This window comes from Meles meles, chromosome 19 (genome assembly GCF_922984935.1).
Source record: "Meles meles chromosome 19, mMelMel3.1 paternal haplotype, whole genome shotgun sequence".
Taxonomy (NCBI): domain Eukaryota; kingdom Metazoa; phylum Chordata; class Mammalia; order Carnivora; family Mustelidae; genus Meles; species Meles meles.
In genome coordinates, this window is record NC_060084.1 from 48,286,160 (window position 1) to 48,303,300 (window position 17,141).

A 17,141-nucleotide genomic window follows, 5' to 3' on the forward strand; every position below is an offset into this window, starting at 1 on the left:
GTGAGCCCCCCGTGCCAAATAGTCTATTTAATCCAAAGTGAGAGTTTTCATCCCCATGGTACGCAGGCAGAAATGGAGGCTCAAAGAGGCCTGGTCACTTTCCAGCCACACAGCTCACGAGGGCAAGAGGTGGGATTTGGACCCAAGTCTGTCTGATGCTAAAGGCCGTGTTCTTAACCACCATGGATACTGCCCCTGGATGTGGGGATGAGGCCCAGAGAACACGCCAGTGGTCACCCCCTCTGATGTCCCCTTAGTTAACCAGGACTCTCTCAAAGGTAAGAAGCAATGGATAAAAGGAGCCAAAGCAAGTCTTCTTGCAAGGAGATCCCTTGAAAATCCCTCCCAAGACCTTGAAGAAATCTTTCTTAGCTGAGGGCAGCTCTGCCATCTGGTGGCCTTTCACCAACACTGCCCCATTGGTGTCCCAGGTCACTAGTATCAACAAGGATAACACTTAACAGGCAAATGCTTAAAATGCCCTAAAATGCAGCACCAGGGTGGCTCAGTCGGTTAAGTGTCTGCCTTTGGCTCAGGTCATGATCCCAGAGTCCTGGGATCTCCACTGCTCAGGAGAGAGCCTGTTTCTCCCTCTCCTCCCAGTTCATGTAATCTCTGTCGCTATCTGTTTCTCTCTCTCAAATAAATAAACGAACAAAAACTCCCCTAATATACAAAGACCTCCTGAAAAGCAATAGGAAAATAACACAATTTTTAAATGGGCAAACACACAAATATGCAATTCCTCAAGGACACCATCCTCAAAGGACCAACTTAGGAAAACTTATGGAGCTTTACCAATGACAGAAATACAATTTAAAACAACGTTGGGGGGGAGCACCTGGGTGGCGCAGTTGATTAAGCACCCAACTCTTGGATTTGGCTCAAGTCATGATCTCAGGGTCCTGCGAATGAGCCCCATATCGGGCTGCTGGCACTCAGCATGAAGTCGACTTGAGATCCACTCTTCCCCTCCCTTTGCCCCTCCCCCCGCTTGTGTTCTCTCTAAATAAATAAATAAATAAATAATAAATAAATAAAATCTTTCCCCAAAATGTTGAGGTCTAGGGGTACCTGGGTGGCTCAGTTGTTGGGTGTCTGCCTTCAGCTTGGATGTTGGTCCCGGCGTCCTGGGATCAAGCTCCACATCAGGCTCCCTACTCAGTGGAGTGCCTGCTTCTCCCTCTCCCTCTCGCTATCTCTCTCTGTCAAATAAATAAATAAAATCTTTAAAAAATAAAAGTTGAGTACCAATGTTCATACACAGATGGGCAATAATAGGTGAAGTATTACATCCACCACTGGGAAAGGGGTCTCATTCAAACGCTATTAGAGAAAGTAAAGAGATGACAGTATTTACTAGAACATATCACATAGGAGCCCTTTGTACTGAGAAACTCCAAATCCAGACAGTCTATTCGACAGAACTAGTCGCACATGTGGACAAAATATGGGTACCAGGATACTTGCTGAAGCATTGCTCTTAATTGCAGAGGATTAGGAACTAGTTAAATGCTAACTGATGACAGTGATTAAATAAACTATAGTAAATTTTTACTATAAAATAATAGAAAGTCATTAAAATTCGTAAGGTATGGGGGTGCCTGGGTGGCTCAGTCGGTTGAGTGTCTGACTCTTGATTTCAGCTCAGGTCATGATCTCAGGGTCGTGAGATGGAACCGTGCATTGGGCTCCAAGCTCAGTGGGGAATCCACTTGAGATTCTCTCTTTCCCTCTCCCTCTGCCCCTCCACCCGCACACTTGCACTCTCTCTCTCTCTCAAAATCTTTTTTTTTACTTATTTATTTACATATTTATTTGACAGACAGAGATCACAAGTAGGCAGAGAGGCAGGCAGAGAGAGAGAGGAAGCAGGCTCCCTGCCGAGCAGAGAGCCCCACACAGGGCTCGATCCCAGGACACTGGGATCATGATCTGAGCTAAATGCAGAGACTTAACCCACTGAGCCACACAGGCGCCCCTCAAAATCTTTTTTAAAAATTAACAAGGTATATCACTGATGTAGAGAGATCCCAAAACATTCCATTAATTGGAGAGAAACAAATAACAAAAACAACAGCCCTATGTAAACATATTTTTGAGAGCTCTAGAAAGATCCATACCAAACTAATACATGGGATGGTGTAGGTCTGTTGGGATTTTTAGCTGCCTGGCATCTGAAACTCTCTCCTGTGTGTGGAGGAATGGACACTGTGTGGATTTTGGCAGGGACTGAGCTCATCCTTCCTGAAGGAAGCCCCAAAGTTCTGAAGTCCACTTTCCCAGACTCCATTGAGTAAGCAAAGAGACATGTGCTCTGGGTTCAGGCAATGCGACCTGTCCTCTCTGGACTTTGAATTGAGACCTAGTGACACACAGAAGCAGGACAATGAATCCTTGTGTAGGGAGCAGAGGCACTGGTGTGGACACAGTCCAGCAATGGAACACCGAGCTGTGGCTGCCCAGGCTAAGGGAGCAGGGTGTGCATGTTTGGTGGCCATGTCCCTTTTGTACCAGCAATGTGGCATAATTTGAGCTGTGCTCCTGGCTGCTGACCCCCTTTATTGCTCCATCAGTCAGAGATCTGGGTTGCAGACAGCAGAGTCCATTCTAGTTAATCTGAGCAGGGATGGATTTATTCAGGGTGTTGTTGACTTATTGACGCACTGGAAAGTCTGGGAGACTGGCTCCAGGATGGTCTTCCAGTTGAAGATGATGGAGACCCCAGAACCAGGTTGTCTTTGTCAAAAAGGCATCCAGTTTTGGGGGGTGAGTCTGGCGGAGGGGTGGTTTTGATCAACCCAAGGATGAGCCCAAAAGGCAGGAGGATGACCAGATCCCTACTTTGGGGGTTTAGGGTTGGAACAGGGGTGCCACTGAGAAGCACAGGCCCACAAGGGACTGAGCCCTGAGGGCTCAGAAGCCACGTTGAGGGTCTACATATAATACACACGGTTCTGCGGCTTATTCTTTTCCCCTTATTACAACCCAGAATTTTCTTTCACATCATGCACAGCTTCTCAATGCTGCATAGTGTTCCACTGCAAGAAAGTGTCACAGTTTACACAACCAGTCCCTTGTGTGTGGACACTTGAATGGTTTCCAAGCTTGTACCTGTGCAAGCATATTTGTGGAATAAATGCCCAGAGGTCAAGTCAAGTGGTAAATGCATTTGCAATTATAGTTAAAACTTACAGGGAAAGATGACCCCAGCGAACTGAAGGGCTGGGGGAGGGCCAGGTGTACCTGCACACCTCCGTTCACCCTCCATCAACAGGAACCTCTCACCCCTCCCTGCCCCCCGGGCACCCATGGCCTCACCACCCATCTCCACAATTCCAAACCAACTCTGACCTTCACCCCAGTTTCTGGTCATCACAAGAGGTTTAAGAAACTGAGGTCAGCCACATCTTCAACACTCTAATCCCCATGTTTGTTTTCCTAATCTCACCTCTTACCACAGTTCCTGAAACCTTTCCTCTGTGCTCCCAGAAACTCGGGCTCTCACCAAAGGCACCTCTTGCGCCCTCTCTTTGCTCCAAGGTCAACCTACTTACCCCTGGGACACCCTTTCCCTACAGCCCTCTCAAGGGACAGCTGTTTTCTCTCCCCCAGCTCTTGGCCAGAGTGCCTAGAGGCGGGTGGGTGGTGCCCTTGTTCCTCACCGCTGCTTCCAGACCATGTCAGGTCTTCTGGAAGGTTCTCTGAGCTGACACTGCCACTTGCTTTTCATCCATCAGCTGCCTGGAGTCTATTAAGCCTCTGTGTTGAACTTTCTATTTCAGCTCATAGATTCTTCCTTGCAAATGCTTCTGGTTGGGTTGTTGTGGTGATGGGTCCCTCCAGCTTCATACTTCCGGCAATCCTCCTTCCTCTCCTGGAGGCCGTCAGGTTTATTCTCACTTCCTTTTCTGCCGGCTCCATTTATTCTGGGGCCTGGAACTGGGGATTCATCTTCTTTATTTATTACATGCTTCCAACTCTCTTAAGTCTTTATTCTGCAGTGTTCGTTTTCCTAAAATACGTGTGGAACTGATGCCAGAGCCGTGTATCATCGGCGCCTGGCCAGATCCAGCTAGCACAGAAGGAATCAGGGAAGTGAGAGATGTCTGCCGTCTGGCTTCTGGAAACAAGAGGGCTCCGAACACACTGGGTTCAAAGAACAAACTGGAAACACTTCCCAGTGTGGACTCTGGGTTTGAATTCTGGCTCAGCCACTTTCTAGCTGAGCGATCTTGGGCAAGTTACTAGATGTCTCTGAGCCTCCTCCCCATCTGAGAGGTGGATGTAACAATCCATGTTGACCACGAGGTTTTTAGGCTGTTAAAATGGCTGCAAAGTCTTTGTCACTCCTTCCATGGAGAGGATGGGACTGCAACGCCGCCCCCTCCGGGAATCCGGGCTGGCTTGGGATTGCTTTGACAATTGTGTAGGACAGAAGTGAGTCATGACGTTCCTGGCAAGATCACAAAGAGGTCATGCAGCTGCCAACTGGCTCCATTCCCGGTGGCTGCTGTAATGAATTTCTATAAACTTAGCAGCTTAAGAGAAGGCGAAAGTACTACCTCACAGTTCTAGAAGTCAGAAAGCTCATGTGGCTTGGCCTGGACACATTCCTCAGGGCTCTCAGGGAAAGTCCATCCCCTGGCTTTTTCCAGCTTCTAGACGTGCCTGCGTTCCTTCAAGTTAGCTCGCAGCCCCTCCTCACAGTGCTCTGACTTCCCTTCCGTCATCCCATCTCCGTCTCTGACTCGGACCCTCCTGCTTCATTCTTGTAAGAACTCTTATGATTACAACGGACCCATCCAAATAATAATAATTATTATATAACCCAGGCGGGTAGCTCCATCTCACGATCCTTAACACAATCACATCTGCAAAGTCCCTTGTGCCCCAGGAGGTAACACACTCACCAGTTCCGGGGTGAGGATTGGACACCTTTAGGGGAGAATTACTCAGTCTGCCTGTTGCCTCGGTCTCCTCACCCTTGAAATGGGGAGAACAGTTGTACCCACCTCTGAGGTTGTTGCGAAGATTAAATGAGATCATATGTGCTCAGAGCTGGCCTGGAACTGGGGAGGGCTCAGAAGTACTAGCTATTGGCTTATTTTAGAACACGCCAGAAGATGACTCTGAGACTTCCTAGTTTATCTGGGAAGTTCGAGGAACAGTAATAGGGGGTGATGCTGAGAAGGGAAGAGAGTTTTAAAAGGGTGGCCACGAGGCCAGCTGCCGTGGCAGGTAACCAGAGCTCAAGCCTATAGGAGACTCTGGGAAGCAGGGCAGGCGCACACCCGAGGAGCGAGGGTGCTGTGGTATTTGGGCTCCAGTTTCTCTCAGGCACTACCTGAGGGCTGCTCCCATAGGGTGTTAGCTCTGTGGCATTCCCAGTCTGGCCCATGCAGGCAGAGCAGTCTCCTATGATTCCAGAAAACAGCCCACAGGTACCAAGATGCACACTGGAAGTCTACAGAGCACCACAGAACATCCAAGGGACATGGCAGGGCTGTGAGAGCACCTGCAGCAGCTGTTTTTATCATTAGACCCGGCTATCGATGGGATAAAAATTCACGTGAGCTGCATGAGATGATCTGAGGTCACGGAGGGGGGTGGTCACACCCAGCTGCGGTGGCTAAAGGCACAGCCCCCCAACTCTGAATGCCCGCCAAAGCCACTCGAGCCTTCAGAGGTAGGGGACTCCCAAAGACAGCTGGAGCTTTTGTGCCATGGGTCACCCCCACCTTGCCCCTTGATCGTAAGGCATGAATGAGGCCTCAGTGGGCAGTGGCCACAGCAAGTCAGGGCCCCCAGGGAGGCCGATGAAGCGCCCATGCCCTGCCGGCCTCAAGAGGCGGGAATGTCCAATGGGAAGGGGTTCAGGTAGAAAGGGCTTTGTGACGACACTAACTTTCCTTCCTGTGGGAAAGCTGCCTGGCCCACAGCATGGCTTTGTGTTCTCTACACGCAGTATGTATGTTGGATACAGACAGAATATCTAGTTATAATGTTTATTATAATTCTCTCCAGCTCTGTCCCCCACTTCATGTGACACTTCAGTCTGTCCCTGACTTCATGTCTCAAAGCGAGCTGCCGGAGGGCACCCGACTGTCTGATTTCAAATCCTGGAAACCAGTTCTCCCGGTTGAAGCCAGCTGGTGCCAGTCTTGGACATTCCAAGGTCTCTTTTCTGGAATGTTCATGGAAATGGAATCAGATGTTCTGTGGTCTTTCATGTTCAGTTTCTCTTGCTCAGCATCTTGAATTTGAGATTCATCCTGATTGCTGTGTGGATCAAGAACTCATTCTCATTTTTTAATTTAAAATCAATATATAATGTATTAGTTTCAGAGGTAGAGGTCAAGGATTCATCAGTCACATGTAACACCCAGGGCTCATCACAATCATGTGCCCTCCTTAATGCCCGTCACCCTGTTAGCCCATCTTCCCACCCACATACCCTCAAGGAACCCTTGGGTAGTTCCCTAGAGTTGAGACTCTCTTACGTTTTGGCCCCCTCTGGTTTCTGTTTCATTGCCAGATGGTGATCCACTGCGTGGATGTTTGACAATTTTTTCTCCATCTTTTAACGGACACTTGGATTATTTCGGGGGTGGAGGGAGTGCTGTCATAAACAATGCTCCAAACATTCATTCTCAAGTCTGTGCGTGAGGGCTCGGTCTTGGCTCTGAACTGTGGTTCTGCTATTTGGGGGACGGCCCCACCATCAATGACTGAGCTTGCTGGGGTATGGGAGTCTGGATATTTCTGCTCAACACAGGACTTCTCTAAAGGGCGGTCTTGGCTCCAGAGCTCCTCGCTGATGCCTGGGACGTCAGCACAGCTTTCTGTGGTCTGCTCCCCTAGTTCCTTTCTGGTCACAGGCGTGTCCCCCGACCAGACTCCTCGCACAGCTCACTCAGTCTCCCCGTCTGCTTTCTAGAGAAACCAGCCTGAGGCGCACATGCGAAGTGCTTGGAAGAGAACCCAGAGAACAGTAAGTGCGCTGAAAGCATTGGTTTTTCACTGTGATTTTTATGCATTGAGGGGCACACAGATTCCGGGGCTGGGGGCCTGGGTTCGGTTTCTGGGCATGAGAGCCCCCTCTGAGGGGAGAGTTGGCAGTGCTGGGGCCTGCCCCACCATGGCCTACCCATCAAGGGCTTTTCAGGGGCCCCCATGGCTTAGTCCTGAGGGAGGAGGGGGTGAGGAGGGAAGGGCTCAGATGCCCAAGCAGGGAAAATAGGAGAGAATTCCCCATTCTCTTTGTTCTGAGCTCAGCCCCACCCTGGAGCTCTTGTCGCTGGGGGAGGCAATCTTTAAACCAATCTGAGTTTCCATGATGAAATGGGGCTAGATACCTTTATTACTAGAACCGAGACAGTTCTTGGGACAAAAGGTGGCATCAAGCCCTTTTACTGCCAAAGATGATCTGAAACAAAACAGCCCTGCATGGTGTTTCATCCAAGGGGCATGGAAGAATTGGCTGTTACAGCAGCCTACGTGGATGGGGAAGAAAGAACAGACGTGGGGTGGGCTTGTGTCCCGGAGTCCTGATCCCTCCACCTGGGACACACAGCACTTCAGCAGTTCAGAGTAGAGCCCCACCCCCTCTCTGAGTATTTCGGGCCCAAAACCATTAGGTGGGACCAATCAACTAGGCAGGGGCTGAGGGGGAGACTCCAGGAGGCCCGGAGCAGGAAGTTAGTGCCTGTCCAGGTGAAGGGGGCATCCACATGTGGGGGCAGGGGACAGGCATGGGGGAGGGTTACAGACAACAAGCAAGAGAGCAGATCAAGTGCTCTTGGGGGCTCAGTCATGAAGCCTATGCCTCCGGCTCAGGTCATGATTCCAGGCTCTTGGGATGAGTCCTGTGTCCGGCTCCCTGCTCTGCAGGGAGGCTGTTTCTCGGGTTATCTCTCTCTCTCTCTCTCTCTCTCATAAATAATAAAATCTTAAAAACAAAACAAAACAAAAAAACAGAGGGCCGATCAAGTATGCAAATGAATTCAGGACAATGGGAGCTGGGCTCCTGGCTGTCAGAGCAGGGAAACCAAAGGAAGGGAGAGAGAAGCTGGCAGGACACCATGACACCCTGGCTGGGACTGGAGACTTCAGCGTAAACCGGAGGTTTTCTGCAGATAGGCGGAGATACAAAAGTCCAGGCTAACATAAATTGTACTAAGTGACCCAGAGTGAGCAGACCCTGGCCTCCAAGTACTAATAACTGCTCAAAGGTACTGGGGCTCTTTGAGGATATGGCTCGTTCTGAGGCCAGGGCAGCGCAAGTTCAAAGTGAGCCTGAAATATCTCATTGTACCAGAAAGTAAAGATGTCCGCAAGGAGAGATGGGACAGGATGCATGGACAGGACGCAGAAGCCAGGTGAACTCTGCTGGGCACCTAAGGGATAAATTTAGCATCAAAGTAAATAGCGTGTATTCATTGCTAAGGGCTGATGCAACAAAAGACCCCTGACTGAGGGACTCCTACAACAGAAACAGATTGTCTCCCTGTCCTAGAGTCCCAGATCAAGGTCTGCTGCTTCTGAGGCTTCGAGGGAGAATCCGCTCCCTGCCTCACTCTCAGCTTCTGGTGATGAAGAGTCTTTGGTAAGAGCATCCCATCGAGTTCTCCCTTGTTCTTTAAGTGGCCTCCACCCACGGGCCTGTCTGCGTCCAAATTTCCCCTTTTTAGTGGGACACCAGTCATACAGGGTTAGGGATCCACTCTAGCTCAGTATGACCTCATCATAAGTCATCCTGGCTGCGATGACGCTATTTCCAAATAAAGTCACATTCTGAGGTACAAGAGAGTTAGGACTTCCACGGACGAATGGAGGGCAGGAAGCAGAACACAATCCAGCCCTCAACAGATAGTAACAGATATAAGGCACTGAGTAAAACAGGAAGCCGCAAGTCCACACTGTTACATAAATAAATACTGATTAATAAAATTAACAAAGTAGGGATGCTGGGTGGCTCAGTCAGGTTAGCTGCTGCCTTCAGCTCAGGTCATGATCCCAGAGTCCTGGGATCAAGTCCCTCATCAAGCTTCTTGCTCAGCAGGGATCCTGCTTCTCTCTCTGCCTCTGCCTGCCACTCTGCCTGCTTGTGCTCTCTCTCTCTCTCTGACAAATAAAATCTTTAAAATAAAATTAAATTAACAAAGTGAAAGTGTGAAAGGAATAGGATAGTTACAGTCTCAGAATAGCTCCCCATGAATGATTAATTCACTACAAAGTGAGAAAGGGGAACTTTTAAAGAGGCACCGTCTCAAAAAACAATCTCATTCAGGGTGGGGATTTCAATATATGAATTTGAAGGTGACATGATTTGGGCCATAACAGCTCCCTTGTCACTGAGGACAGGAGCTCAAAGGCAATGCTTTCCAGCAAGTGGTTCCTGGAGGTCCCCAGTAGGACCTCCCAGCCCACAGGAGACAGAAGTACCCTGCTCACAAGCACCCACAGCCCTGCTTCCCCCACTCCCCCACTCCGTACAGGCACCTCCTGGGACTATACAACCAATTCAGCCACGTGCACTGGAAGCCTGATCAGTGGAGCTGCTTTTGGGGGCCCCAAAATCACCCACTGTCCCAACTCCAGCCCAGGCCTGGGCGCTCAGCCACAGGCAAAGGAGGGGCCTGGTGTGAGGGGCCGGGGAGGGGACCACTGCCTGTGGACAGACTCTTTCCCGGGGAATCTAGGATTGAAGCCAAGAAATTCTAGCTCAGCCTCTGAAGGAAGGCTCTGAAAAGCAAGCACTGGGGGTGGTCTCCTTTCCCCATGCTGGGCACTGAGATGCAGGGGAAGCAGATTAGCAGGAAAGGAGGAGAGAGGAGAGCAGAGAGACACAGGGGCGAGGTAGATGGGGGTGTAATGAGGCTCCAACTCCGTGCTTTCTCTTCTGAGCCCTCTCAAAACATGCACTGTGTCCTACAACATGATTTTTTTTTTCTTTAAAGTGTCCTGGGTTGGTGTCCCAGGCACTACCAGTGCGTAACGAATGACCCCCACACTCAGCGGCTTGAAACAACCACGATCCCGTCTCCCAATCTTTAAGGGTCAGGAATTTAGGAAGGGCTCAGTGGGGGTGGCTCAGGTTCAGGGTCCTGCAGGTGGGCAAGATAATCGTTTGCTGTGTAAGTCACATTTGGGGGCCACTCGTTTCACAGCGATAGGTAACAAACACAACTAGAACGCGGCAGAGCTGGGACTCGGACTGAGCTCTGAGTCTGCGATCGGTGTCTTCTTCCTCAGAGAACACCGAAGTTCCAGCTCCGGGTAGGGCTGGGAAGACTTAGTGGGGTGGGTGGGTGTTGCAGGAGGGGATGGTTGTGGGGAATTTAATTTTATTTCATTCCTGAAAGGGGAGGATAAAAGTTTTGTGAACCTGAGCTACAAAAACAAGACAGCTGGACACACAAGGGTATAGAAGGTGGTCTGATTCCTGTCTGTTTCTTTGGGAAAGCTTTTCGGTTTTAGTATTAATGTGTGTGTTTGGGTTTTTTGGTAATTCTATCCAACTTTTATTTTAATTATGAAAAATTTCAAACCTACTGACAAGAGTAGTAAAATGAGGGCACCTGGGTGGCTCAGTGGGTTAAGCCGCTGCCTTCGGCTCAGGTCATGATCTCAGGGTCCTGGGATCGAGTCCTGCATCGGACTCTCTGCTCAGCAGGAAACCTGCTTCCCCCTCTCTCTCTGCCTGCCTCTCTGCCTACTTGTGATCTCTCTGTCAAATAAATAAATAAAATAAAAAAAAAAGAGTAGTAAAATGAACATCTATATCCCTTTACCTAAATTCACAATTAACATTTTGCCACATTTGCTTTAGCACCCTCCCAAATTCTCCTAATGCATTTAGAGAAAAGCACACAAGAGCTAAAAATACAGCTCAAATTCTTGCAAATGTCAACATAAGTATGAGCCAGAACCGTATCAGAGGTTAGCGACAGAGAGGCTGACCTTTTGTCCCTCCCAGTCACCACCCCCACTTACCCCTCCAAAGGCAGCGACCAGTGTGACTGTGACACCATATTGATGAGGCAAATCTGAAATGAGACTGTTCATCTATGGGGGAAATGTCAGATTCCCTAGAGAGTCAGGAAAAAAAAAGATCTCCGGGCCTCTCTCCAGGATGAAAATGCAGGCACACACCACATTTGGCACTCGATTTGAAAAGATGCCCAGCCCTGAGGCTCGTCTGGGCAAGAACACAGACAGATGGAGCTGGGTGGAGGGGGTGGGGGTTGCTGGGAGACCCTGGGCTCAGGCGGCTCTGCCTGTGGGCCCCCCTGAGAGAAAAAGGCCAGACCAGGCCAGGGATCCCTGTCCTCCTCCTTCCCCAGGAATCCAGCTCCTTCTCCAGCTCCCCTAGCACAAGCACCCAGATGAGACACCCTCTGCGTGATTGGTGGCTTTGTCTCTGGGACTCCAGTCAGTCAGCGTGGGTGGTGGTGTCGGTATGGCTGTGAGCAAGACAAGGCGGCTCTGTGATGACAGGAGATTGTGAGCACACGTGGGATAGTTTAAAATGTAGATTTTACTTTTCATTCAGGTAGGATCCGGCCAATGGATCAGGAAATTGCCCTAAAGGAATCGTTTGTTACTCACAGTTCCCAGGAAGAGCCACATGAAAGAACACGGAGCCGTGGGAGGGGTGGGGAGTGAGAGAGGGTATTTATTGTGGGGTTTTTTTGTTTTCTTTTGTTTTTACAGGAGGAAATGAGCCGAGTAGGGTAAAGCAGACTCGGTGGGTTTAAAATTGGCTAGTTTGAATCATTTCTGCAGGCTCTGGGGTGCGTCCCTAGTTGTCTGGTACCCAGGCCTGGGATGATTCAGGCAGGGAGAGTGGCCAAAGACAGGGCAGCCCCCACCATAAGGAACTGGTCAAGGCTGATTAATTTGCATAGGAAAGGCACACTCACAGGCAGCTTTTTGCCATCTCTAGGAATCACTTAACCCTGGGAGATGGACCCCTCCAGGATCAGCAAGGCCCCAGATGCTTCCTAATACTGAAAAATAAAGAACGTGCCTCATCCAGTTCATGAGCCAAGAACTCTTCAAGTGCTCAGGAGGCAGGAAAAAGCTTATCTGATAAAGACGTGGGGACTACCGCCAGCCAACTGACAAGTGAGGCTTATTGATGCGGCAAGGAAGCTCCAATCCCCATGGGGAGTCTCCTCCAAAGGAAAGACACAAGGCTAGGAGATGGGAGGGTGGCAGAAGGGAGGGGATTTTGAAAGGACAGGGTGTTTCGAGGGGCACAGAGAAAAGCAGGGCTGCGCAGAAGCGGGGTTCATAAGGTCTGGGCCATGAAGAGGACTCAGCGCCTCGTTTCCTTAGAAGCCACAAAATTAGAATAAGTATACGAGACTGAGACCAGAAACCCCTTATCAGAAGCTCTGAACCTCGGTTGGAAATGGAGGCTGTCTCTGTATTGATGGGGTTTGGGATATGTCCCCCCCAAATATGGCACTTTGGCACACCAAACATACTAAGCTGAAAGAATCTTAAAAAATGGCAGAAGCAGGAAGGTCACACTCACCGTTCTTCCCTGAAACAGGTCATGAAACTCCCACCTGCGAGGTCCCCTCCCAGGAGGAAAGAAGGCATTCTCGTCACCAGAGACAGGGAACTAGGGGCCAAGAAATCTGCATAAACAAAGCTTATTAATGAATGCAGCCCCATCTTCCTGGCTGCTTCACCGCGGACTCCGTCCAGCCCCAGCTGACCTCTGGGTTCTTCACGCGTTTGTCTGTAGCGTATAAAAGCTGCCTACTCTGGGCACGGCTCTGGGTCTTCATCTGGGCTGGAGGCATTAATCAGAAATAAGGAGCAATGTCTGAGAAACAAACCATAAACCAATTACTTTGAGGCAGAGCCCGGGCACTGACAGCTCCTACCCAACTGGGTCTCATGGGGGGTCTGCAGACGGGGAGGAGAGGAAGGGGCTCCTCCAGCAGTTATGTCTGTGTTTCTCCCGTGGACGGTGGGCCTCTGTCCCAACCTGCTGGCATGAGGTTTTCTTTCTCAGAGGCAAGAGAGGGTGGGACAGACTGGCTGCACCCAAGGGTCCGTCTAGACTGTGACAGTCTGACACCACCTTCACCCATCGCTCAGACTCAAGTGCAGCAGCCATAGCGGCTGGAGAATTTGCAGAGCCAGAGCCGGCGCCCACCGATGGATTAGCTAAAGGTCCACACCCCTCACCTGCAGAGCTTACCTAAAATTCACCCCAGCATGAAAGGGGTTTCTCCTTCCTTAATCTTTCTGTCCTTCTAAGGATTTTCAAGACATTTCAAAACAAAAACAAACAACAACAAAACCCCACAAAAAACAGCGTGATAAAGTCTATCCTAAATTAGCAGAATTGTCCCAACATTGATCTCCTGATTTTAACACTGGACCAGATGGGCTTAACAGATCTACTTAGAAAAAAAAAAAAAAATTTCCTGATTTTGACGAGGTATTTAGTTATATAAAATGTGATCACTAAGGAAAGCTGGGTATGATACAATAAAAACTAAATATTGGTCTTTGTTCTGGGTTCCTGGTACACAGGTCCTAAAATCTTTGGGACTCTCCAGGGTGCTCGAGTGTCTCCTGAATGCCAGTGATGTGGCTGGCCAGAAAGATCAAGATGTGGTGAGAGGGTCAGAACTTTCAGCGCATCCTGTCCCACCCCAGACGTCAGGGGAGGAGAGGGGGCTGGAGGCTGACTTCACCACCAGTGGCCAATGGTTTACTCAGTCATGCCTACATAAGGCAACCTACCCAAAACCCCTAAATGCCGAGGTTCAGAGAGCTTTGGGGTCAGTGAACACACTGAGGTGCCAGAGGGTGGGGTACTCAGAGGGGGCACGGAAGCTCTGTGCACCGCCCCATACCTTGCCCTCTGCATCTCTTCCATGTGGCTGTTTCTGAGTCGTGTCCTTTATAATACACCAGAAAAATGCATGCTTAAGTGCTTCCCCAAGTTTTGTGAGCCATTCTAGCAAATTACTGAACGTGAAAGGGGACTGTGGAAACATCCCAACTTTGTAGCCAAGTCAGACAAGTGTGGGTACCCTGGGGACTCAATGTTTGGGACTGGCATCTGAAGTGGGGGCAGTCTTGTGGGACTGAGCCCCTCACCTGTGGGGTCTGACGCGAACTCTGGGTGCTTAGTGCCAGAGTTGGATTGCAGGAGACTTGGCTAGTGGTGGAAAATCAGACAACTGGTTGTTGGTGTGAGAAAAGAAACCCAGACGCTTGCTGTCAGAAGTGCTGGGAGTAAAAACATCACACTGGGTGAAGGATGTACACAGGAACTCCCAGTCCTGTTTTTGTAACTCCTTTTGAGTCTTAACCTATTTCAATATGCAAAGTTACAATTTAAAAAAATGCGAAGGACGCTTGGATTTAATTTTGCATTTACAGAGAACATTTGTTTTTTTCAAAATCTGCAGAGCTTTTCAGAGGATGGGATTATGGTATATGCTTGTGGCTCTCCTGCTCTAGTTTATAAACTTTGGCAAGACTTTGTGGCCTTTCCAGGCCATTTACCTAAGCACCTTTTCTTTCTTAAAAAAAAAACAAAAACAAAAAAAAAACCTAAAATTTATTTTCATGGTCCATTCGATGTGATTGAAATTTTATGACACTTGACTGATGCAAGCACATTCCCAGAGGGATGAAGGCAAGACAGGCTGGTCATTAGGAGAAGTCACCTAAGAGTTGGAAACAAAAAGTCAGGAGCCAGGAGCCTACCTCCTCCGGGAGTGTGGAGGCACTGTTTGCAGGCCAGCTCAGTCTAAACTGGGATCATAAAAGCACATTTATTGAGTGCTTACTGTATGCCAGGCACAGTTGTAAAAGCTTCATGGGATGAGTTCATTCAGTCCTCACATCAACATTATGAAGAAGGTATTAGTATTATCCCCATCAGACACGAAGAACCTGAAGTCTAGAGAGGTTCAGTCACTTCCCAAGCTCGAAAAGCCAGTGTGTGGCAAGACGGGAATTTGAACCCTGGCTGTCCAGCACGATGTCTTTACTGCCCTTGCGACAGAAGCAGAGCCTGACACAGGCCTGTCTTCAGGGGGTGGTCACAAGATAGGGGCCCTAAAATGAAGGAAACCTCACTAAAATGGAGGCAGGAGGTTTGGGCAGGAGAAGCGCTCATGCCCTACCACCTGTGGTCAGCTGCAGACCCAACAGGAAGAGAGAAACTTGACCTTGCTCAGACTTGACCTTGCACATGGATACTAACTACTCTGGCCTGAGGAAGGACGACGCTTTCTCCCTCTCCCAGGAAGAAGCCACCACACTTAGAACTTTCAGTTTACTGAGATGGACTTTGGTTCACAAGCCTTCCCAACCGACTCTTTCTCTCCTTAAAAAAGCATGCCTCCCCTTTGTTCCCTGGACTTCCCAATCATTCGCCCAAGATTCCAATTCTCTTTTATTCCCGAATAAACCCATCTTTTGTTGGTAAATTGGCAGAAGTTTGACTTTTAAGGTTGATGGCCCTTCAGAGGACATCACCAGCCTTCACTGCCAGCAAAGCTGACTCTGGGAGTTTCCATGTCCCTGTGTTTGCCCAGAGTCTCCGTTTCCCTGGAAACAGACTCTGAGAAAGCTGCATGCAGGAGTTCACCTGGGAGTGCTCCTGGCCTGTGAGGTGGTGCAGAAGGCAGACCTGGTGGAGAGCAAAGCTGATCTGCCCTAGGAAAGACAGTGAGGCCTCTGTCCCCTCTGAGCCCACCCAGCTCTCTGGGGAGTGCTGAGGTTGGGCTGGCCCAAACTGAAGCAAAGGGGTTATTCCATGTTCCAAAAAAGACCAAGTCCTAAATCCTAGGACCTGTGAACGTGACCTTATTTGGAAATAGAGTATTTGCTGGTGGTAAGTTAAGATGAGGTCAGTAAGGCGGGCCCTGATCCAGTATGACTGTGTCTTTATGAAAAGGGGAAATTTGGACCCGGAGCTCATCAGGCAAAGAGGGAAGGTGAAGTGAAGACACACAGAGAGCACCATCTATGAGGCAAGGAGCTCCTGAGGCTACTAGAGGCCCAGCAAGTGGCCTTGGAACAGACTGTCCCTCCCAGCCCTCAGAGAGAACCAACCCCGCTGATGCCTGGGCTTCAGGCTTCTGGACTCCAGAACTGGGAAGAAATGCATTTCCGTGACTCAAGCTTCCAGCTGGTGGCCTGGCGCTGTGGGAGGGTCAGAAAAGCAATGAGGGGTTTGGCCTCTGTGCCCCGCAGGGATTGATGGCTGGCCACCTGGGAGGGGTGGGACAGCAGCAGTTCCCTCTGGAGGACAGTGATTTCCAGGGAGGGAGCCAGCAGGGCATGCTGGGCAGCTCGGGGGCAGGGGGGCCACACCAAGCCTGCAGAGGTATTCTGGGAGGAAACGCACAGCACTCACCTGCAGCAGCGGGGCCCCAACCAGTCCTGTGACCTACAGGAAGTGCCTGTGTGGGATCTTCCCACTGTCACCCCTCTCGTTAAGAAGCACTTAGATATCAGAGAAGCAAAGGTCACAAATCCACAGTCCAAAGCAGGCAACATAAAGAAGCCAAGCCAGTGAGTCCCCGACTGCAGAGCCCATCCTGTTGCGGACTATCCCACACTTGCACAAAGGAGAATGCTCCCTGCTACTTTTCCATAAAATACAGCGTCCATTTCCACACTACAGAAAGAGACTGAGCCATAAGACACATTTCAGTCTCCTCTTAAGTCTGCTGCAAGGAGAGCTCAGCACAAATGGGACGACAGAACATAAAGGCCCGCCCAAAGGGATCGCTACACACGCAGGGGTCTGTTTGGGTGACAGCATTCTATGCAGGATGGGAATGAACACCCCACAGGGGAAACCATACAAAGTGTGGCTTGTGTGGATCAGAATCTGAACATGAGCAGCTTCATGAGGTTCAACAACGCAATTCAACAATGCAACCGTATGAATGAGTCTTGCCAACGGGATGGTGGGCACAAGGAGTCAGACCCAGGAGGGCACAATGGAGGACCCACGTTGTCCATAAGGTCAAGAACAGGCGGAGCAAACCTGTGCTGTAGGAATCGGGATGGTGGTTCCCTTTGGTGGGTAGTGACTGGGAGGGGGCACATGGGGCTGGGAATGGGGCAAATGTTCTGAC

General features: G+C 49.8%; 1 long non-coding RNA gene across 2 annotated transcripts; it reads right to left on the reverse strand.

Moving 5' to 3' along the window:
• Positions 1-6,052: 6,052 nt before the first annotated feature.
• Positions 6,053-12,846, reverse strand: LOC123931597. Of its 2 annotated transcripts, none has more exons than XR_006816280.1 (3): positions 12,735-12,846; positions 12,548-12,653; positions 6,053-7,951 (listed from the first exon to the last, which is right to left on the reverse strand). It is a non-coding gene; the product is annotated as an uncharacterized LOC123931597 (long non-coding RNA). The 2 variants fall into 2 exon arrangements; XR_006816281.1 differs by having other exon boundaries at positions 6,053-8,132.
• Positions 12,847-17,141: the final 4,295 nt, after the last annotated feature.